At 42.1% G+C, this 10,811-nt stretch overlaps 1 long non-coding RNA gene across 1 annotated transcript; it reads right to left on the bottom strand.

Annotated features, from left to right (window-relative positions):
• Positions 1-1,430: 1,430 nt before the first annotated feature.
• LOC120309805 lies at positions 1,431-4,265 on the bottom strand. Its single transcript, XR_005557197.1, has 2 exons — positions 4,170-4,265; positions 1,431-1,777 (listed from the first exon to the last, which is right to left on the bottom strand). It is a non-coding gene; the product is annotated as an uncharacterized LOC120309805 (long non-coding RNA).
• Between the last annotated feature and the right edge of the window lie 6,546 nt (positions 4,266-10,811).

Raw genomic sequence — 10,811 nt, 5'->3', positions numbered from 1 at the left:
GAGCCAAGGTTGCCTACCCCTGATTTAGGCAAATAGCCTGATAAGAAGAGTGGACATCGACAGACAAAAGCTCTGGATTTTCCCCAATTTTAATTCCACCCCCCAAAAAAATAATTTGACCTTTTTTTCAACCAGCACGGAGGGTGCGCTGCATCAAAAGCAGATTGCCCTGTTCTTCGTGAAGGAATGTTTTTTTTATTATTATTATTTTGCATTTGCGACTGTACATGGAACACAGAAAATAAAATTTCAAATAAAACGAGTGGGCCCGATGAATGAGATGATGCAGCAAAAGTACCATCCAAGCTCCTTTGGGTTAAATCACGAATTGATTTCATTTGCCTGGTAAGCTTATCTACCTTGGCAGACTGGAGGGGAAGGTCTAAAACGGTGTTTCTCAAATTTGGCAAACTTTTCAGACAGGTGGACTTCAACTCCCAGAATTCCCCAGCCAGCCATGCTGGCTGGGGAATTCTGGGAGTTGAAGTCCACCTGTCTGAAAGTTTGAGACACGCTGGTTCAACTCTGTTTTTGTATTTCAACTCTTTTTCTGAGATCTCACACAGCAGTTCGATACCACTAGCCTAAGTAAATGTCTCCCTTTTCCTTCCCTCACACCCACCCCCCCAGGATTTTTCATTTAACAAACTCAAATATTTGTGCGTTAGTAACACTTGCACTTAAGAGGCTGTGGATAGGCTTGGGCACGTAGGCCAAATTACCCACTCCGTCAAGTATAAAATGGCTCTCTTTTCACGTGGATGTGTGTCTGTGAGGATTCACAAGGCAGCGGCTTGTCCTATGTGGAAAACGGAAACTGGTGTGTAGATGCAGTTAGCAGAGGGCAGTTGTACTCCTAACACACACAAAGAATGCATCTTAGGGATTTCACACACAACAGTCAATAGGGATGCAAGCCGAAGCGCCTCCATTTTACACAGCTTTTTTCTCCCATCCAATTGCAGAGAGTCGGCTGAAATTAAAGCTATTTTCCTAGAAACACTTCTGAATTTTGAATACTATTTTTTCCCCTCCTAGTTTTCTTTTGAAGCCCACACTTTTCATCTTGTTAACGACGGCAGCCAACTTTTGAGAGATGGTTTGTTTTACGACCCAGCCACGGGAAAATCCATATATATTTCAACCGATTTGTGGGGGGGGGGGAACAAAACCTTTTCGCTCTATTTCCTATTCTTTCCAGCTCCCAAAACAAAATGAAAGCAGGATGAGCAATACTTTTTTTTTTTTTTTTTCGGTAGAGGGGCTGGGAGCCCCGCAGCTTTCAAACTGGGCAGGTTTGTGCAACGGAAGCGAAAAAAAGTCATCCTGCAAAACAAGAAAGGAGCCTTGAACCCAGGATTAGGAAGTTGGGTTAATACTGGTTTGTAGCTTTTGAGAAGCCAAGGAGACTCACAAGAAGCTTTCTGTACACTTTGAGGCTCAAAGCCAGACGCCTGGCCGTTTTAAGAGAAACGAAACGAAACAAGAACAAAAATCGCTGTTCCACATTCTCAACAATAAGCTGGTTGGTCCCGGTTAAACTTTCCCATCCGGTGCCATCCCGGCGGCCTCCGTTCCCAGCCGCTGATAACTTCCTACAGGTGTGCAGGCAGCTGGGCCCTCCTCACCTGGATGATGTACAGAGCACAAAGCAAACTCGGTGACAAAACAGGACCAAAAAAAAAAAAAAACTGCTGGCCGTACTGCGGGAGTCCGTGGCAGAGCTTGGGCCCTGAATCAGCTGTGGCTGCTCCCCTCCGTGAGGTTTTCAGCAGAACTGTAAGAAGGGAAGGGGATTTAGAGACAGAAACAAGGGCACAAGAAAAGCCTCTTCTGGTGAAGGGGAATGGAGGACCCACTGAGGCTCCCAGAAGGTGTGATATATATATAGATATAGATATATATATATTCCTTGCAGAATGCTGGTTTTGTAGTTCAGTTGTGGTGGTGGAGGATTGGCAAGAAAAGGATGGAATTCAGGATGGAAGGGTGAAGTTAGCCAGGACTCTGAGATAATGATCGGATCCTTCCTTCCTTCCTTCCTTCCTTCCTTCCTTCCTTCCTTTCTTCCTTCCTTCCTTCCTTCCTTCCTTCCTTCTTTTCCTTCCTTCCTTCCTTCTTTTCCTTCATTCCTCTCTCTCTTCCTTGTTTCCTTCCTCACTCCCCTTCCTTCCTTCCCTCCCTTGTTCCGTCTCCTCCCTCCCTTCCTTCCTTCCTTCTGTCCTCCCTTCCTCCTTCTCTCCTTCCTTCTGTCTCCTTTATTCCTTCCTCCCCTTCCTGCCATCCTTTCCTCCCTCATTCTTTCCATCTCTCCCTTCCCTCCCTCCCTTCCTCCTTTCTGCCCTTCCTCCCTCCTTCCCTTCCTTCCTTCTTTCCTTCCTTCCTTCCTTTCTTCCTTCTTTCTTTCCTTCCTTCCTTCCTTCCTTCCTTCCTTCCTTCCTTCCTTCCTTCCTTCCTTTCCCCCCATACTTTCCCTCTCTCCCTGTCTTCCTCCCTCCCTCCCTCCCTTTTATTCTCCCTTTCTAACTTTATAATTCAAGGCAGTAAACATATCCAATACTCCTTCCTCCTCCCATTTTCCCAACAACAGCCCTGTGTGATGGGTTGAGCTGAGAAAGAGGGACCGGCCCAAAGTTAACCAGTTGGCCTTTATGCTTAAGGTGGGACTAGAACTCACTGTCTCCTGGTGACTGGCCCGTAGTCACCAACTGGCTTCTGTACCTAAGGTGGGACTGGAACTCAGGGACTCCTGTGATTGGCCCAAAGTCACCAAGTCAGCTTTCAGGCCTAAGGCGGGACTAGAACTCACCATCTCCTGGTGACTGGCCCAGAGGCACGCAGCCAGCTTTCATGCCCAAGGCGGGACTAGAATTCACCGTCTCCTGGTTTCTAGACCAACACCTTAACTACTACACCAAACTGACTCCATGAATGAAGCTCAATGAAGCAGCAATCCTTGCTGCTGAAATTCCAGTCTAGCTGTGACATGCCCTTGGCTGAAATTATACACGTGACATCCTGAGATCATCCCAACAAGGTGATTCACAATTCTAGCTTTTTTTAGGAGCCCTCAAAATGTCACCAAGGACCATCCAAGGGTTTTCAGCGAAAAGGTCCTACTGTAATTGCCATCTGCAGATAAACCTGCCTGCAGATATCAGCTAGCTCTGGAGAATTTGGATGCTAGCTCTCTCTAGAAAAATTAGAGTGTGGCTTCTCAGTCACAGCTTCGGGGCGGGCTAACATTTACATGTATTCCCCAAAGCGCCTGAAGGCAGGACGAGAAGCAACAGACAGAAACTAATCGAGGAGAGAAGCAACCTGGAACTAAGGAGAAATTTCCTGACAGTGAGAACAATTAACCAGTGGAACAACCTGACTCCAGAAGCGGTGAATGCTCCAACACTGGAAGTTTTTAAGAAGGGACTGGACAGCCATTTGTTTGAAATGAAATAGGGTTTCCTGCCTGAGCAGGGGGTTGGACTAGATGACCTCCAAGGTCCCTTCCAACTTTACTACTACTACTACTACTACTACTACTACTACTACTACTGCTACTTGTTATTAATTGCGAAATCGTGTCCGACCCATCACGACCCCATGGACAATGTTCCTCCGGGCTTTCCTGTCCTCTACCATCTTCTGGAGTCCATTTAAGCTCACGACAGCTGCTTCAGTGACTCCATGCAGCCACCTCCTTCTCTGTCGTCCCCTTCTTCTATTGCCCTCCATCTTTCCCAGCATTAGGCTCTTCTCCAGTGAATCCTTCCTTCTCACTAGGTGGCCAAAGTATTTGAGTTTCAACTTCAGGATCTGGCCATCTAAAGAGCAGTCGGGGTTGAATGATCACTAAATGGACTGTTGTAAGTTGGACTACCTGTATTAACCTGACCACTGCAGTGAATGCATTTAACAATTATAGACAGAAATTCAGATCCTTGGTAACTGACTTGTATTTATGACAGCTGCCCCATCCTGGGGATCACGTGATCCCCTTCTACGGCCTTCTGACAAGCAAACTAAATGGGGTTGCTAACAACTGCAGTGATTCACTTAACAACTGTGGCATGAAAGGCCGTAAAATGGGGCAAAATTCACTTATAGAGTCTTAAGTCAAGGCCTACCTGTGCCAGGTTCATAGGTCACACCCAGGTATAGAGATGGCTTACCTTCCAGCGATTTCCACATTCGTTACACACCACAAAGGTTGTCATTGGCTCATCCGAACTTCGGGTCTGCACCTGTGGGAATCAAACACAGGGTCGGCCTCAGCAAGGTTACATATTTTTAGGTTTTTAAGAAGAGAATGGACAGCCATTTGTCTGAAAGGTATAAGCCAGGGGTACGCAACCTGGGCTCTTTTATGACTCTGACTTCAACTCCCAGAATTCATGAGCAGCATGGGTCAGCTGGGAAAACCTATCCATTCCACCTCCGCATGACTGAGCTCAGGAATTCTGGAGTTGAAGTCCACGAGTCATAAAAGAGTCAAGGTTGCCTACCCCTGGTATAGGGTTTCCTGCCTGAGTAGGGGGTTGGAGTAGATGACCTCCAAGGTCCCTTCCAACTTTTATTATTATTATTATTATCAATCATCGCACAGTCAGCCAGATGTTCAGACTGGATTTGGCATTTTGTCTACCTATCGAGTCCTTACCCAGGACCTGGGATAGGCAGAAGTAGATGTTTGATGGTATTATAGTTATCGTCGCAGGATGGAAGCAGTTCCTAATAAGGCCGCCTTTTGCAATTGACTAATAGCAAATTTGTCAATGCCAATGGTGTTCAAGTGGTGCTCCAGTTGTTTTGGGATTGCGCCCAAGGAGCCTATGACTATTGGTAATACCCTTGCTTGCTTTTGCCACAGTCTTTCTATTTATATTTGTAGGTCTTTGTATTTTGTTATCTTCTCCAGTTCTTTCTCTTCTATTCTGCTATCTCCAGGCACTGCCACGTCCACTATCCAGACTTTTTTGTCTTTCTTATCGACAATTGTTAAGTCTGGGGTGTTATGTTGCAGGTGCTTGTCTGGTTGAATTCTGAAGTCCCAGAGCAGTTTAATTTTATCATTTTCTATGACTTTCTCTATTTTATGATCCCACCAGTTTTTGCTTACAGGCAAATGATATTTTTTGCAGATCTTCCAATGCACCATTGTTGTACTTTGTCATGCCGCTGCTTGTAATCAGTTTGTGCAATCTTCTTGCAACAGCTTACCAAGTGGTCCACTGTTTCTTCAGCTTCTTTGCATAGGCGGCACTTACTGTCTGTTGCTGTCTTCTCAATTTTGACTTTGTATGCATTGGTCCTTAAAGCTTGGTCTTGTGCAGCCAGAATTAATCCCTCGGTCTCTTTCTTCAATTTTCCTGCTCTTAGCCATTGCCAGGTTTTATTATTATCTGCTTTCCCAGCTATTTTTCAGTATGGCCAATGTAGTGCTTTGGTCTCCAATGCCTCTATTCTGTTCTTCATTTGGTCTTTCTTGTAGGCCCAGTTTGGTCTCTCCAGAGTTAGTAAGCTTCCTGATATACTAATTACAGTGCATCTTCATCATTGTTTTTCAGATATTCTTCAAAGCCATTTTTTCTTCTTCAACCATCTGATGTACTTGTAGCATTCCACGCCCACCTATTTGCCTTGGTAGATAAAGTCTATCAATGTCACTGCGTGGATGAAGGGCATGATTCATTGTCATTATTTTTCTGGTCTGCATATCCATTGCTTTTAGTTCTGCTTGAGTCCAGTCCACTATTCCAGCTGTTTACCTAATGACTGGGATTGCCCAGGTGTTGATTGCCTTTATGGTATTTCCTCCATTGAGTTTGGATTTTAAGATCTTCGTCACTCTCTTGATGTATTCCCCTCTAATCTTTTTCTTGACTTCAGTGTGCTTGATGTTGTCAGCTTGAAGGATACCCAAGTATTTGTAGTAATCTTCCTCATCCAGACTCTTAATGTTATTTTCGTGGTGCATCTTGATTCCTTCAGTGTTCATTATTTTTCCTTGTTTGATAGTAAGTGTGGCACATTTGTCCAAGCCAAACTCCATTACAATATCTTGGCTATATATACGGACAGTGTTGAGCAGCGATTCTATTTCAGATGATGTTTTTCCATACAGCTTCAGATCATCCATGTAGAGGAGGTGGGATAGTCTGGTAGAAATGTTTTTGACATGTTGTTGATAGCTCATGTCGTCACTTGAGTTATTTCCAGGTGTGTTGTCTACCAGAGGAACCGTGCAATAACAAATAGTAATGGTGCTAATAGTAATCTCCATTGAAATATTCCTCTCTTGATATTATCCCTCTCCCCAGCCTTCTCTACAATTGATCTGCACTGTGTCTTCATTGTGCCACGTCTTTGCACAAATTTTCTGATGTTTTCTACTGACTTCCTGTTATTTCTAGGCACTTTATTATCCAATCATGTGGCAGAGAGTCAAATGCCTTTTTGTAGTCAATCCATGCCACATTCAGGTTGGTCTTACTTTTCTTGCAGTTTTCCAAGATCATTTTGTCTATTAGGAGTTGATCTTTTGTTCCTCTGCTATTGGGGCGGTTTCCTTTCTGCTCAGGTGGAAAGAGATTGTTTTCAACTAGATGCTGTTGTACTGCATCAGCTACCACACCAGTTAGCAATTTGAAAGTTGTTGGTAAGCAGGTAATTGGCCTGTAGTTGCCTGGTGTTGCCCCTTTTGCTGGATTTTTCATTATTAGGTAGGTTTTCCCAGTTGTTAGCCACTTTTTAATTTCTCCTCCTTGTAGTATATTTTTGAACTGTTTGGCAATGAGTGGGTGTATAACAGTTAGATGTTTCAACCAAAACCCATGCAGTTCATCTTCACCTGGTGCTGACCAATTTTTGATTTTCCTTGCTCTTTTTTCTACCATTTTTGTTGTTATTACTAGTCCTTTCATTTCAACTTCTGTTTTATTTGTCTCCACCTCTTTTAACCAAGCCGCATCCTTGTTGTATTTCTTTGGGTTATCCCATATCTGCTTTCAGAACTGCACTGTTTCTTCCTTGTCAGGTACTGACTGATTCCTTGCAGTTTCTCCATTGATGGATTGGTAGAAACGTTTTTGATTGGATTGAAATTGGAGGTTCTGCCTATAGTTTGCAATTCGAGCTTCATATCTACTGATTTTCCTGGCTACAGCTGTTATTTGTTGCTTTATTATTTCCAGTGCTTCCTTGATCTTCCTTGTTTCTAAGTGGTAGTATACATTGTTCATATAAGATGTATTCTTTGGTCTTCATTGTTCTTCAGCTCTTCTTTTCTTTCATCTGTTACCTAGCTTCTTGCATGTGAATCTTAACTTGACTGAATACTTATTATTCTCTACTATATTATTATTATTATTATTATTATTATTTATTAATATTGTATTCTATTATTTATTAGTATTATTATCGATCATCGCACAGTCAGCCAGATGTTCAGACGGGATTTGGCATTTTGTCTACCTATCGAGTCCTTACCCAGGACCTGGGATAGGCAGATGTGGATGTTTGATGGTATTACAGATATCGTCGCAGGATGGAAGCAGTTCCTAATAAGGCTGCCTTTTGCAATTGACTAATAGCGACTTTGTCAATGCCAATGGTGTTCAAGTGGTGCTCCAGTTGTTTTGGGATTGCACCCAAGGAGCCTATTACTATTGGCACTACCCTTGCTTGCTTTTGCCACAGTCTTTCTATTTCTATTTGTAGGTCTTTGTATTTTGTTATCTTCTCCAGTTCTTTCTCTTCTATTCTGCTATCTCCAGGCACTGCCACGTCCACTATCCAGACTTTTTTGTCTTTCTTATCGACAATTGTTAAGTCTGGGCTGTTATGTTGCAGGTGCTTGTCTGTTTGAATTCTGAAGTCCCAGAGCAGTTTAATTTTATCATTTTCTATGACTTTCTCTATTTTATGATCCCACCAGTTTTTGCTTACAGGCAAATGATATTTTTTGCAGAACTTCCAATGCACCATTGTTGCTACTTTGTCATGCCACTGCTTGTAGTCAGTCTGTGCAATCTTCTTGCCACAGCTTACCAGGTGGTCCACTGTTTCTTCAGCTTCTTTTCATAGGCGGCACTTACTGTCTGTTGCTGTCTTCTCAATTTTGACTTTATATGCATTGGTCCTTAAGGCTTGTGTGTACTGTGTGCAGCCATGAGAAAACGAATTAGTCCCCTCGGTCTCTTTCTTCAATTTTCCTGCTCTTAGCCATGCCCGATGGTCTATGTTATTATCTGCTTTCCCAGCTATTTTTTTAAATGTAGGGGCCATGTAGTGCTTTGATCTTCCCATGCCTCTATTCTGCTTCATTTAGGTATTTCGTTGTAAGCCAGTATTGGTCTCATCCAGTACGTCATAAGCCTTGCCTCATAATACTAACTTTCGACTAGCATCTTTCTCCTTGTTTCTTCAGATATTCTTCAAAGCCATTTGTTTGTTCTGTGACACCATCTGTATGTACTTTGCAAGCATTCCATGCCCACCTTTTTGCCTTGGAGATAAAGTCCTGTCATATTCGTCACTGCGTGGATGAAGGGCATGATTCATTGTCATTATTTTTCGGGTCTGCCTATCCATTGCTTTTAGTTCTGCTTGAGTCCAGTCCACTATTCCAGCTGTGTACCTAATGACTGGGATTGCCCAGATGTTGATTGCCTTTATGGTATTTCCTCCATTGAGTTTGGACTTTAAGATCTTCTTCACTCTCTTGATGTATGCACCTCTAATCTTTTTCTTGACTTCAGTATGCTTGATGTTGTCAGCTTGAAGGATACCCAAGTATTTGTAGTACTCTTCCTCATCCAGACTCTTAATGTTATTTTCGTGGGGCATCTTGATTCCTTCAGTTTTCACTACTTTTTCTTGTTTGATAGTAAGTGTGGCACATTTGTCCAAGCCAAACTCCATTACAATATCTTGGCTATATATACGGACAGTGTTGAGCAGCGATTCTATTTCCGATGATGTTTTTCCATACAGCTTCAGATCATCCATGTAAAGGAGGTGGGATAGTCTAGCAGATGTTTTTGATGTTTGATAGCCATGTCCTGAGTTATTCAGTATTGTTGACAGAGGAAACAGTGCAATAACAAATAGTAATGGTGATAATGAATCTCCTTGAAATATGCCTCTCTTGATATTAACCTCTCCCAGCTTTTCACCATTGATCTGCAACTGTGTCTTCCATTGTGCCATCGATCTTTGCACAAATTTTCTGAGGTTTCTACTGACTCCTGTTATTTCTAGGCACTTTATTATCCAATCATGTGGCAGAGAGTCAAATGCCTTTTTGTAGTCAATCCATGCCACATTCAGGTTGGTCTTCCTTTTCTTGCTGTTTTCCAAGATCATTTTGTCTATTAGGAGTTGATCTTTTGTTCCTCTGCTATTGGGGCAGTTTTCTTTCTGCTCAGGTAGAAAGAGATTGTTTTCAACTAGATGCTTTTGTACTGCATCAGCTACCACACCAGTTAGTAATTTGAAAGTTGTTGGTAAGCAGGTAATTGGCCTGTAGTTGGCCCTTTTGCTGGATTTTTCATTATTAGGTAGGTTTTCCCAGTTGTTAGCCAGTTTTCAATTTCTCCTCCTTTTAGTATATTGTTGAACTGCTTGACAATGAGTGTGTGTATAACAGTTAGATGTTTCAACCAAAACCCATGTAGTTCATCTTCACCTGATAATGACCAATTTTTGATTTTCCTTGCTCTTTTTTCTACCATTTTTGTTGTTATTACTAATTCTTTCATTTCAACTTCTGTTTTATTTGCATCCACCTCTTTTAACCAAGCCGCATCTTTGTTGTATTTCTTTGGGTTATCCCATATCTGCTTCCAGAACTGCACTGTTTATTCCTTGTCAGGTACTGACTGATTCTTTGCAGTTTCTCCATTGATGGATTGGTAGAAACGTTTCTGATTGGATTGAAATTGGAGGTTCTGCCTATAGTTTGCAATTCGAGCTTCATATCTACTGATTTTCCTGGCTATAGCTGTTATTTGTTGCTTTATTATTTCCAGTGCTTCCTGGATCTTCCTTGTTTCTAAGTGGTATTTCTTGATTAGGTATTCTTTGGTCTTCTTGTTCTTCAGCTTCTTTTCTTTCATCTGTTCTAGCTTGCTTGCATGTGATCTTAACTTGCTGATCTTATTTTCTAGTCTAACCTTCCATTTTTGTGGTGCACTGTTTGTTTGTTTTTCTTCTTTGTTGATTTTGCATCCCAGGTATTCAGTTATAACTGCAGCAGTGCTGTACATTAGTTGGTTTGTTTCTTGCAGTGAATTGGTGCTTATATTTGATATTGCAGTATTTGCATCTTTTAATGCTTGTGCTAGCTGTTTCTTTGGAACAAGCTTCAATGCAGGCAGCCTTATTCTGTTGTTTTTGTGCTGTTCTAGATTCTCAGTTATTCTTTGTTTCAATTCTTTTATTTCTTTAGTTAGAGGGTTTTGTTCTTCCTGAGGAAGAGGTGCCTGGTTTCCAAATGAGAACAGTTGTATATCTCTGCTGTATTCCTTCACTGCCAACTCCCCCTGGTTTGCCTCTACATTCTGAATTACTTCTGGTAAGGCTTTGATTTCTTTACCCTAGATAAACCTTTGCAGTTCGTCCAATTCTGTTTCTGTGAATACTTTATTTCGTATTATAAATCGCCGTTGATCTGCTAGTCTCTGTTCTGTTATGTCTGATTCTGGATGTTGTTCTTTCCAGAACTGGTGCATTCGTTTTAGATATCCTCTTCTTGTTGGACTTGATCTGTAGTAACAGATCATTATTTCTTTGTTTTCAATCACTGTGTATCT

This window comes from Crotalus tigris, unplaced genomic scaffold (assembly GCF_016545835.1).
Source record: "Crotalus tigris isolate CLP2741 ecotype Arizona unplaced genomic scaffold, ASM1654583v1 scf7180000017536.10889498, whole genome shotgun sequence".
Taxonomy (NCBI): domain Eukaryota; kingdom Metazoa; phylum Chordata; class Lepidosauria; order Squamata; family Viperidae; genus Crotalus; species Crotalus tigris.
This window is presented reverse-complemented; position numbering and strand designations above follow the sequence as displayed.